General features: G+C 34.2%; 1 pseudogene; it reads left to right on the forward strand.

Annotated features, from left to right (window-relative positions):
• Positions 1-991: 991 nt before the first annotated feature.
• On the forward strand, positions 992-1,655 carry LOC109378570 (60S ribosomal protein L9 pseudogene; annotated as a pseudogene).
• Positions 1,656-10,864: the final 9,209 nt, after the last annotated feature.

Raw genomic sequence — 10,864 nt, forward strand, 5'->3', positions numbered from 1 at the left:
ATTTCCACAGATAATTAATACCTATGATACATAATTTTTTTAAAAAAGAGGTTTTCTGCAGGTGTATCAGTCAGGTTTTTCATTTATCCTGAAGGTTTAAGGAAAACTCTCAAAACGTAGAAATAGTGAGAAAATATAGTCACAATAAATTTATAATAGCTTTGGGGATATTTGTTTTTTAACAAAAACATTTTGCTAAGGATATTAATTTAGATAAGAGAAAAACTTTGATGTTTTAGTTTTTATACCTATTAGTATGGTCCTTTAATAGATTAAGAATGAAGTCAAACATTTCTATGAAGGACGATCCTTCTGTACAGCTAAGTGCTATACCAACAAGTTTTGCATGATAAGGAACATTGATAACAGTCCTCTATTCTCTCTGAGTGAAGATTTGAAGGCCCTCTGTGGTACAATATAATCACACAGGCCACTTCAAGAGACTATAAGAATCAAATAGATGATTGACAAAGTTATTTTTTACTCTGTAAATATTTCAGATTAAAATATATATATATATATATATATATATATATATATATATGTCTTCTATATTTTCCCCTTGGTAAAATGGTATCTCATATTATTGAATTTAATTTGTTTCCTAACTTAGCTATTCTCAGAATAGCATGTAACTTGGTCAGCAATATGATTTCAAAGTATTCCTGATTTAATCTTTTTTTTTTTAATTAAAAACATATCAGTGGCAGTATGGATGAACCTATTATCCCTTCAATGGAGAAAACTATGACATCAACAAACCACAGTGATATAAAAAACTAAGCTGACTTAAGTTGAGCCTCACTGTCTACTCTTGCATATTTATTTTGTATTACATTACGGAAAAGTTGGTATCACAATAGAAAGCAATATTGGTAGTACAAGGAAATACCTTCTCTAACTTAAATAATTAAGCAATGGTATATAAAGAGGTCTATAGAACTCTGGTTCTGTATACTTGTTTTATGAGATTAAATTTGGTTTCTTAAAGGTATTTTAACATTTCAACTGCAACTACTGTGAGGACGAAGACCATTCTCAGCAATCAGGCAGTGGACACTCCAGAAAATCTGGACATCACTCTGAAGGGATGCACAGTTATTATGCAGGTCCCCAGAGGCATCCTGAGGAGGGACTTCAATCTCTTTAATGTAGAACTCAGTCTCCTTGGAAAGAAAAAGAAGAGGCTCCGGGTTGACAAATGGTGGGGAAACAGGAAGGATAGTCATGTACAGAGCACGGTCATGGGTGTTACACTGGGCTTCCGTTACAAGATGCGGTCTGTGTGTGCTCACTTCCCCATCAACGTTGTTATTCAGGAGAATGGTTCTCTTGTTGAAATCTGAAATTTCTTGGGTGAAAAGTACATCCACAAGGTTCAGATGAGGTCAGGTGTTGCTTGTTTAGTATCTCAAGCCCAGAAAGATGAGTTAATTCTTGAAGGAAATGATATTGAACTTGTATCAAATTCAGCTGCTTTGATTCAACAAGCCACAACAGTTAAAATTAAGGATATCAGAAACTTTTTGGATGACATCTATGTTTCTGAAAGAGGAACAGTTCAGCAGGCTGATCTTTATTCAAGATCTAAGTTATCTAGCTACAGAAATGGCAAGATGTCAGGTGATTCCTCAGACTTATTTGTGATATTTTAAAGATGCAATAAGAGTCATATATTGATTTGGAACAAAAAATGTATTTTAACATTTCAAAAGATCTGTAATAAAAATTCATTTGGAAATTAAGTTTAATGTGCTACTATGAATATTTAGAGATTACCTCTTTAACTTGTACTGCTTGGCAATTTCAATTTTACCTCAGGTTAAAATTGACCTTGCCATCACTCTAAATATATTTGTAGGTACCTATATTTTATAGGTATGTTATAGACTAAGAATGCTATGGTTCTTCACTGGACTTAGTAAAAAATGTATATATTTATTTTTAATTCGATAAGCAAGCTCGCAAGTTCAAGACAAAAATGTCATCCTCAATTTAATGCTAAATTAGTGTGCAACTGCTGTACCATGTGATTAACTGAGTGGCCCAAGGCAATGTATCCTTTCTGAGCACTCCTGTCCGCCACTGGAAATCAGAAGCAATTGCATTATCTGTATCGTAAGTATACATGTGGGTTAAATATAATACATGTTTAGGATGAGTTCTGGCACACATTAAGTGTCCAAAACTATTATCAATTTCATTCTTATTATTGGAATGTTACTTGTATTGTTGCAGGGAACCCAAACAAAGAGACAGGACACTAAGGCGTGAGAAGCAACCTTTACTAATGCCGGCACTGGCTCAGTGAATTCACATCCAGAGGCTGAGCCCTGACCCAGGCTGTACTCGGGGCTATATACCCTGAGGTTTCCGGGTTAGCAGCTAAACTTCCTTATTGGGACATGCAGCCTTATGCCAGTTCCTGACTGGCGCCCAGGTGAGGTAGGAATTCGGAAATGTTAAATGCAGAAGTCTTGCTGACCACATAGTCCAGGAATGTCTTTGTCTGAAGCCCAAGTAAAATCCTTAGTGACCACATGGTCTGGGAAGGCCTTTGTCTAGGGCCCACTGACACAGTATTACTATTGATGGATCAGGATATCTTATTACTTTATTCCATATTGTATACTTAATGATATTTAACTCTCATATATTTAAATTCTCATACTAAAATAATAGGCAAAAATAAATTTAACAATGAATTCAGTTTCAAATATATGAGAAAATATGGCTAAGGGAAGCCTTGTTAGGCTGGCATGAAATGTTTGATGAATATAAAATCCTACTCTATTTGAACTTGTGTATAAAACAAAATTAAGGAACACAATTTTGTTTTTGCACCTTGACAACAAGTAATTAGACAACAGAGATCATTTAGTTCCACCTCTTAAGGAGATATAATTTGCACAATATCCAGTGAGCAGGGGCAAGATATTGCCACTCCAAAATATTTATTTTTAGGGATATTAATTCTCTTGAGCTGGTTATTTTAAAGAAACTGTAGGGATTCAAAACAAGTCTCCCTAGAATGTGACACCCTAGCCTGTAGATTATTTCAAGCTGAAGACAATTAAAGTGCAACAAACTCGAGAAGAGATTTTTGTTTGTTTTTTTTTCCTAGTTCCCCCTTACCTGACTAAAGGAATTCAGATAGAAAAACCCACCGAAAGGAAGAAAGCTGAAAGGAAGGTGTTAGCATAATATAAACTAAATGTGGCAGGCAGGGAGGAACCCAGCAGAGTCTATTGGACTTCCTCTCTATCCCATTGTTACTGGGTGGCCCAGCCAGAATTTGTTTACCAAATGCTTATTCTGTCTCAACTATTTGTAAATTCCCTACTTTCTCTTTGAAGTCCCAGACTCCTGTCTCCCTCTCCTTAGTCTGGAACAGCATATAAAACTCAATTGTCCAGGGTCGGCCGAGTGGTGCATTGGTTAAGAGTTGGCTTGGGACGCCAGCTCTGAGCAGCAGGACCCCAGTTTGCATCCCACTTGAGGGCCAGTGACACTGCCCTCTACAGCTAAGATGCTGAACAACAGCTCAACCTGGAGCTGGGCTGCCGTGAGTCACCAGCGATGGCGTAGGCTGCAGCCCCTGCTGCAGTGGGTTGCCATGGGCTACCGTGTGTAGCCAGCAGCCAGCGTGAGTGGCCAGCAGCCGCTGTGAGCAGCCCTCCAGAAGCCGGCGACTGATCTGCCTCACCCGGGAAGAGCGCAATGATGGTGCCAACTTAGGCCAGTGAAGCAACTTCCTCCACAACTAGATTGAAAAACAAAAGAACAGCAACTTGTCTGTTCCCCTTCCCCTAATTCCCCAATAAAAAAATCTTAAAAAAAAAATAAAATAAACATAACTGTCCAATTTGTCCTGAATCTCATATATTCTTACAAAAGCCCTGTATGGACATATGTGATTAAATTGGTTATTTTCTACTGTTAATCTTTCTCATGTCAATTTCACTACTAGACCAGCGAGAAGAGCTAACGGGGAAAGAGGGAACATTTCCCACTCCTCCATAGTGGTATGATTTTAAGCAGCACTATTTTTCAAAATATTTTTGTATTTATTACCATGCTACAACACCATTTTAAAACTGATGCAATCTAGTATAAAATAACACTTTTCAGGTTTCAATGGCAAATCAAATAGGTTCAACTCCCCAAGCACTGGCAAATAAATTTTAAAAGTGAAAACAGAATAGACATATGGTGCCATTTAATATTATCACACCATACTTTAGCTGAAGGCATAGCCCATATGAATGCTTAAATGTCCTCAATGAGTGCATCTTTTGGGGAAGAATTTATTAGATATTGAAATAAAAAAGGAAATTGCTCAACTGTTATGTTAACACTTGTGTAGATATTTTTGTTATAAAATTAATTGGCAATTTTGGATATCCTGTTTGAATTCAGAACACATACCTATAAACAGAGTACATAAAACACTAATGATTCAGTATAGAAGTGAAGTAGAAACTGTTGTTAAGGCCACACCAGGGCATTCTAGTTGAATGATGAATGTTTCTCATAAGTTAAATATAAACATGTTTCTTATGAAAACCATCATGCAAATATTCCCACTTAAATTTTAATTAACCATGTTCATAATTTGCTGACAAACGCTCTGGTGTTAACATTTTCAAGGCTTTAATTAACAAGTACAACAGGGTTTGCTTAATGTTTTTATGTGGTAGAACATGATTTTATGTATCTATTTTAACCCCAATATTATCTGAGAGCCATAGATTTATATAAAATTTAATATCTGTTTCAGTCAAATAATGTCACATTGATATCATTAGTGTTCATGAAGTTTCACAGCTAGACTATAAATGGCACTTTCTGCATTACAACATAAGTTTCTTAGTTGTTTAATCTGTTCTATACTTCTGATATCATGGGGAAATAGAAACTAATATGTATTTCTAAATATATGCATTTTCAAGGCCAGGTCAAGAGGAAATTATTTTATGTGAAATTACAAAAAAATAAATAATAATACTTAGCTGGTTATTTATTTCGGACCAGGCACTTTACCTGGCTTATCCCATTTATCTTCACCACTACCACACGAAGTAATGTTAACATCCTTGATTTAAAGAGGAAAAACATGCAGGCACAGAGGAGTGACATAATTAATCAACAGAAGTATCTGAATTCCAGGCAGTGTCTCTCTGTTTTTCCTAAGCCTATAGCTTTCAACTTAATGTCTTTTGCTGCTTTGCAATTGTGTCCTCATGTCTTCGTTTTAATCCGAACCTGGGTGTTACTTCATGAACTTCTGATTTCTGACTTTTCACATTTTGATGTCTATTATCATTGTTTAATAAATGCTGTAATAACTTCATTTAAATACTATCTTTAATACCTGCTGGTCACCCCATGCAGTAATAGTTTTTCTTTCTCCCAATATTCTATCACTTAGTTTATAATTAAGCTTCTGCCACGTACAACATTCTGCTTTATCCTGTGGTAGCCTGAGGGTGGAGGACCAGAAAGAAGGTATGAGATTTCCAATAAGTAAGTGACTGAGTCCTGTTATGATCAGCGTCCTGCCCCGCTGAGAAGTCAGAAGTAGCATGCAATGTACACCCTTGGTTTCCTACCTAACATTTGTTATTCCCTTGGTCTTTCTTAACATTTCGGACAAGTATCCATCCACCCTTTTTCCAGTTCTCAACATGCCCTTGAGAAAGCTGACTCCACTCTCTGGCTCCAATTCTAACCCTTACTGTTCTACAAATATTACCTCCATTATACAGCTCTACACTGTGTGGTGGTGCTGTCGTTCAGCTAATAACGATGAATCTCAGGCATTTTAAATCTAGAGTCCACAATGTTTACCACTATGAAATACTGCATTTCTATCATATAAGACTGCAAATGTACCATATCACAAGGTAAGAAACTCGTAAGATAATACAAATGATCACATATCCCCATCTAAACAGAAGCAAAAAGAAAACTATATTCTAAGTGTATGTTCTTAGGCAAGTGTGCTCAGACAATAAATATAACTTATTACGTTATTATTGCTATAATTATAGGTATATCTATCAAGAGGTTTTATCATTTTTGAAATCCATTTTCAGAGCCAACTCTAAGAAAAATCTGTAAAATAAGTGAAGTTGTTTCATTGCTTTCTCTTCCCTTATTCTTTCCAAGGAGTGCTTCCTCAGTAACCTCCCCAGGCAAAGAGAGTCTTCATTCTGACTTTCACCAGCTCAGACCTCTACAGCTGAAATGCCCCCTAGCAAGCCGCTTGCCAAACTTTCTCTCCACTAAAACAAATCTACTGTGTGTTTCCTATATAAGATCCCATTAGCAGCTTAACAACAATAATCTTGTAGCTCAGCTGTCCTTAGTTTGTTAATGTGCTGTTCCACTCTATATTCATTTAATCAGAAAATGTTTATTTAAAAATTTCCATGAGCAAAAGACTGTGGAAAAGATATAGAACTGGCGCCATCCCTCAAGGAACTCTCTGACCTACTGTGCATATGGAACGCATATGCAAATAAATAATTCCCACAATAAAATTGGTAAAGGGCACTGAACAGGTACAGATCAAGTTCAGTGGAAGTTAGAGAAGAGAGACTACTTGGTTAATTTGTGGATATTGCAATGGGGTTCTTTAGAAGATACAAGGCTAGAACTTTGAATTAGAACTCATATAATTAATTTCTTGGGTTTATTCATATTACTGCTTTGGGGTTTTTCATGTTTAACAATATCAGCTACAAGGCCATCTTCTACATGCTAGACTTCAGAATGGAGAGAGCCCACTTAAGGCTATTAAGGGTACAAGGGGCCGCATTTCTCTGCCTTCTAACTACTGCCTCTGACTGTTCACAGCCAAAGACACATTTCCCCATTGATGATTATGGATCTCAAACTGCGAATGGAAGCAGAAACACAAGCTAATCTAAACTGTGTGTAAAAAAATAGATGTAATCTCATTATAAGACCTCAGCCTCCCCTTAACCGCTTTACCCATTTTGTCTTTTAAAAATACATAGGGTGTTAAGACACCTTTTCAAGGTTTAAGTACTACTGAGATTTTGAACACCTCTGATCCTAATCAGTATCTTCAGTAAAATAAATATATTTATTTTTTTCAAAATCTTCAAAAGAAGAATTTCAGCAGCAGCAATCTCCAATTACCATATTCTGGTGTGTGTGTGTGTGTGTGTGTGTGTGTGTGTGTGTGTGTGTAGTTTAATATACACCTATAAATATAGATATAGATATATATAGATACAGATATATAACTAAAAACTGAGATTATCACATCATTTTTTTACATTTCTGTTAACTGATATTTTTCAGGAGTTGATTCTGCTATCATAGATTTATATTCACATTATAGCTTAATGAAGAAAATGTTTGCATGGAACAGTAAACAGGAAGGTTGTCTGGAATAAGGGTAAAATATTTTCTATGAAACAAATTTGTCCTCAAATGTATATTGATTTTGACAGGTAGAATGTAGTTCTCACATTTGGCTCAGAGGTGATTGTGAGTAAAAAAGGGAAACCCAACCTGGCTTTTGTCTAATGGTCTTAATCACCAGCTGCGTAAAACCTCTAAACTACCCGTTTTCCAAGCAAAGATTACAGAGCAAAGAACCTTAATCCCTTAAACACACCCAGATTCTCATGAATTAATTCATTAGTTCATAAATAAATTACATCCTCAAACCTCTGCTTAGTGTGCAGCCATTCATTCTTCATTCCTTTGGGTTTCTGAGTGTTAGTTCAGATTTCTTTAATTACTAATCAGCAACATCAACAAGAAACACAGTATAATACATTCACAAGGGGGTAGAGATAAAGGGAACTTCTAGGTGATAGATATTTTCTTTATAATATCTTGGCCTTTTTAAAATCTAATCTTTGACAAAAATGTTTAGCCAATTAAGTTAAAGAACAAAACAACCTAGCATAAGAAATAAACAGCAGACATCTGAGTGTCTATTGAGTGTTTCCATGTTGTTTTACTTTTGCTCTTCATGTATGTTATGTATGTATGTATGTATGTATGTATGTATGCATACATTTATGTTTGAATTGGATAGGGGATCGTCTTTGTTATCAGTGCTGGGAACACATAAGACAGTATATACAGTTATAGATTAAGAAATCCATAAAATTGACTCCTAAGGATATTCAACATTCTTAGCACAAAAACTATCAATCAGATCTAAAAAGGCATAAATCCCTAGGGAACTGGGCCACACATTGTTGTCTCGGGGGTATAAAAATCAGAAATGGATTTTCCAAGGCTGATTTCCTGTTTGGTTCTGGATTTATTCTATCTATCTATCTATCTATCTATCTATCTATCTATCTATCTATCATCTATCTATCTGGTATCTATCTATCTAACTAATTTTTATAGTCATATTCATTGTTTGCTGCAATAGTAACTCCTCTAGATAGCCCTGACATGTTTTAAGAATAATAATATACTGGTCTTGCCACTTCTAAGGATTTTTACTTTGGTAAATCAAATTGTTCTTCTCCTTGCAACAATGCTAAGATTACATTTCCATTATTTTACAGGATTTCAGTTATAAAGTGTAACTCTCTCAGCCTTCTTGAATACCAATATTATATCCTTTCACAGTGTCTTCAGTGACTAGCATAGTTTCTAGAATAGTCAATAAAATCTGTTTTTGGTGAATGACTGGTTAAATGAATTATTAACAACATATATATATATATACATATATATACACAAATTGACATATATATAATAATATATATGATAATATGACATGTATATGTGTGTATATATATTTTTACATGTCACATTTCTTCACATATTATTCTATTTTTTTAATGTTGAATATCTTTAAGAGTGTATATGTCTTAGTCTCTTCAGGCTGCTAAGAAAAAATAGATAACTTATAAACAACAAAATGTATTTTTCACAGTTCTAGAGGGTGGGAAGTTAAAGGCCTTGTTGCCTGCATTGTCAGGTTCTGGTGAGAACACTCCTGGTTCATCGCCAGTGCCTTTTCACTATGATCTCATTGGATGGAAGTGGTAAGGGATCTCTGTGGGGTCTTCCTCATAAGGCACTACTGTCATTCAGGTAAGCTCTATCCTCATGTTTTAAGCACCTAATACCATCATCTTTGGGGATTAAGGTTTCAATATATTAATTTTAGGGAGACACAAACATTCAGACCAAAGCTGTATCATTATTTAATTGCCACGATTATTTTAATAAAGTTTATACATAAATAAAAGCTAAAACTAAAATCATACTGAAATGAGGAAATAAGTGCTTTAGATTTTACTTTTAGGATTAGAAAATAGCAGGCTTCTAGAAATTTATAATCTTGCATACCAAAGAATCTCAGAAGTACAAAAGAAAATTTTCTTAGCTTAATTAAACAAGCCTCCTAAGTTATTTTTAATAAATTAACTTTTTATTTTTCTCTAAGTATCCTAAAGATGATTGTTGTCAATCATATGTTTGAGGGGTTGCTATTTCAAGCATCTTTTCCCTCTATCATGTGGTATCTCTGTTGTGATTGTGATTGGTAAATAAAAATATATATATTATTTAAAATTGTGTTTTATACTCAGCTTTTCTCATTCATCTTTGTGACAGGAATTGGCATGTAAATGGAGAGTAAAGATGGGTCTGGGGAGGAGGGAATCTGTATGCATCTACCCGTTTAATCACCTGACTACTGTAGAACATAGGCGAAAGGGATTGCTTTTATTTCCTTTAAGCAAAAAGATTGTTCATCTACCTTTAAACATTTACTTTTATGAAAATAGACTACATTATTTTCCTTCACCTTTGATTATTTTAACAGTCATCTTCCATAATTGGAACCTTCAAAACATGACCTCTTGGCATTAATATACTTGTGACATTACTTCTCTGTCTTTAAGAATCACACTTGCAAAAGTGAGATAATAAGAGATGGCCAGTATTGCAGAAAGAATTGTTGTTGTTATTTCGTGGAAATACCATGTTGGTTTATATTAAACAATTTCTCTTTACATTAGGGCATGACAGTAATTAACTAGCTAAAATGTGTTTTACATTATTGTAATTGAAAGAGAATTTATGACAATACCTTCTTTTTCGTTTCAGTGCTGGTACATAATTGGGAGAAAAAACCTTATTCTTTAGTGTTTCTCTATATAATATTAACACATTTGTCATTTCTTATTAGCTCCTTGGATTTCTATTATTTACAATCCCTTTGAGACTCAATAAAAAAGTTTTCACACAAAGCTCATTATTTCTAATTAATTCTGTAACAAGATTTCAAGATGGCCATGCTATGAAACCATTTTGCAAGACAATAGTGTCTTAATATCATTTCATTTTATAAATTGTACATTTGAGGTATCAAGAAAATTTGTGTAATATATATTTTCTGTTGTTTTAATATGAGACCAGGCTACCAAACAGAATATTTGATAAAGTATTCACATCTGTGCGATTGCAACTTTTTCCTTTGAATTATTAATAAGGCATTCCAATTAATAGTTTAGAAATAATGCCTTTGAGCTAAACAAACAAAACACAAAAATAATCTTATTTTTCTCTATCATAAACTAATGCCATTTAAAACTAGTACCATTTGAAATTAAATTTATGTGGTAAGGCTATAGATTATCCTGGAAATATATTATTAGAATTAAAAAATAATAATAATCCCCCTTATAAATTAGAATTCAGTTTTCAGAGAAGCACAAACCATTTACAACTACATCTTCCTATTTGCAATAATGTCATTGATAATATTTTTATTTTATCTTTCCATCTTGACTCTTTTTGAGATCTGCCAAAAAATTAAAAATTTAAGGTCAAATAATCAATGGAA

Source organism: Hipposideros armiger, unplaced genomic scaffold (assembly GCF_001890085.2).
Source record: "Hipposideros armiger isolate ML-2016 unplaced genomic scaffold, ASM189008v1 scaffold_2166, whole genome shotgun sequence".
In the NCBI taxonomy this organism is placed as follows: Eukaryota; Metazoa; Chordata; class Mammalia; order Chiroptera; family Hipposideridae; genus Hipposideros; species Hipposideros armiger.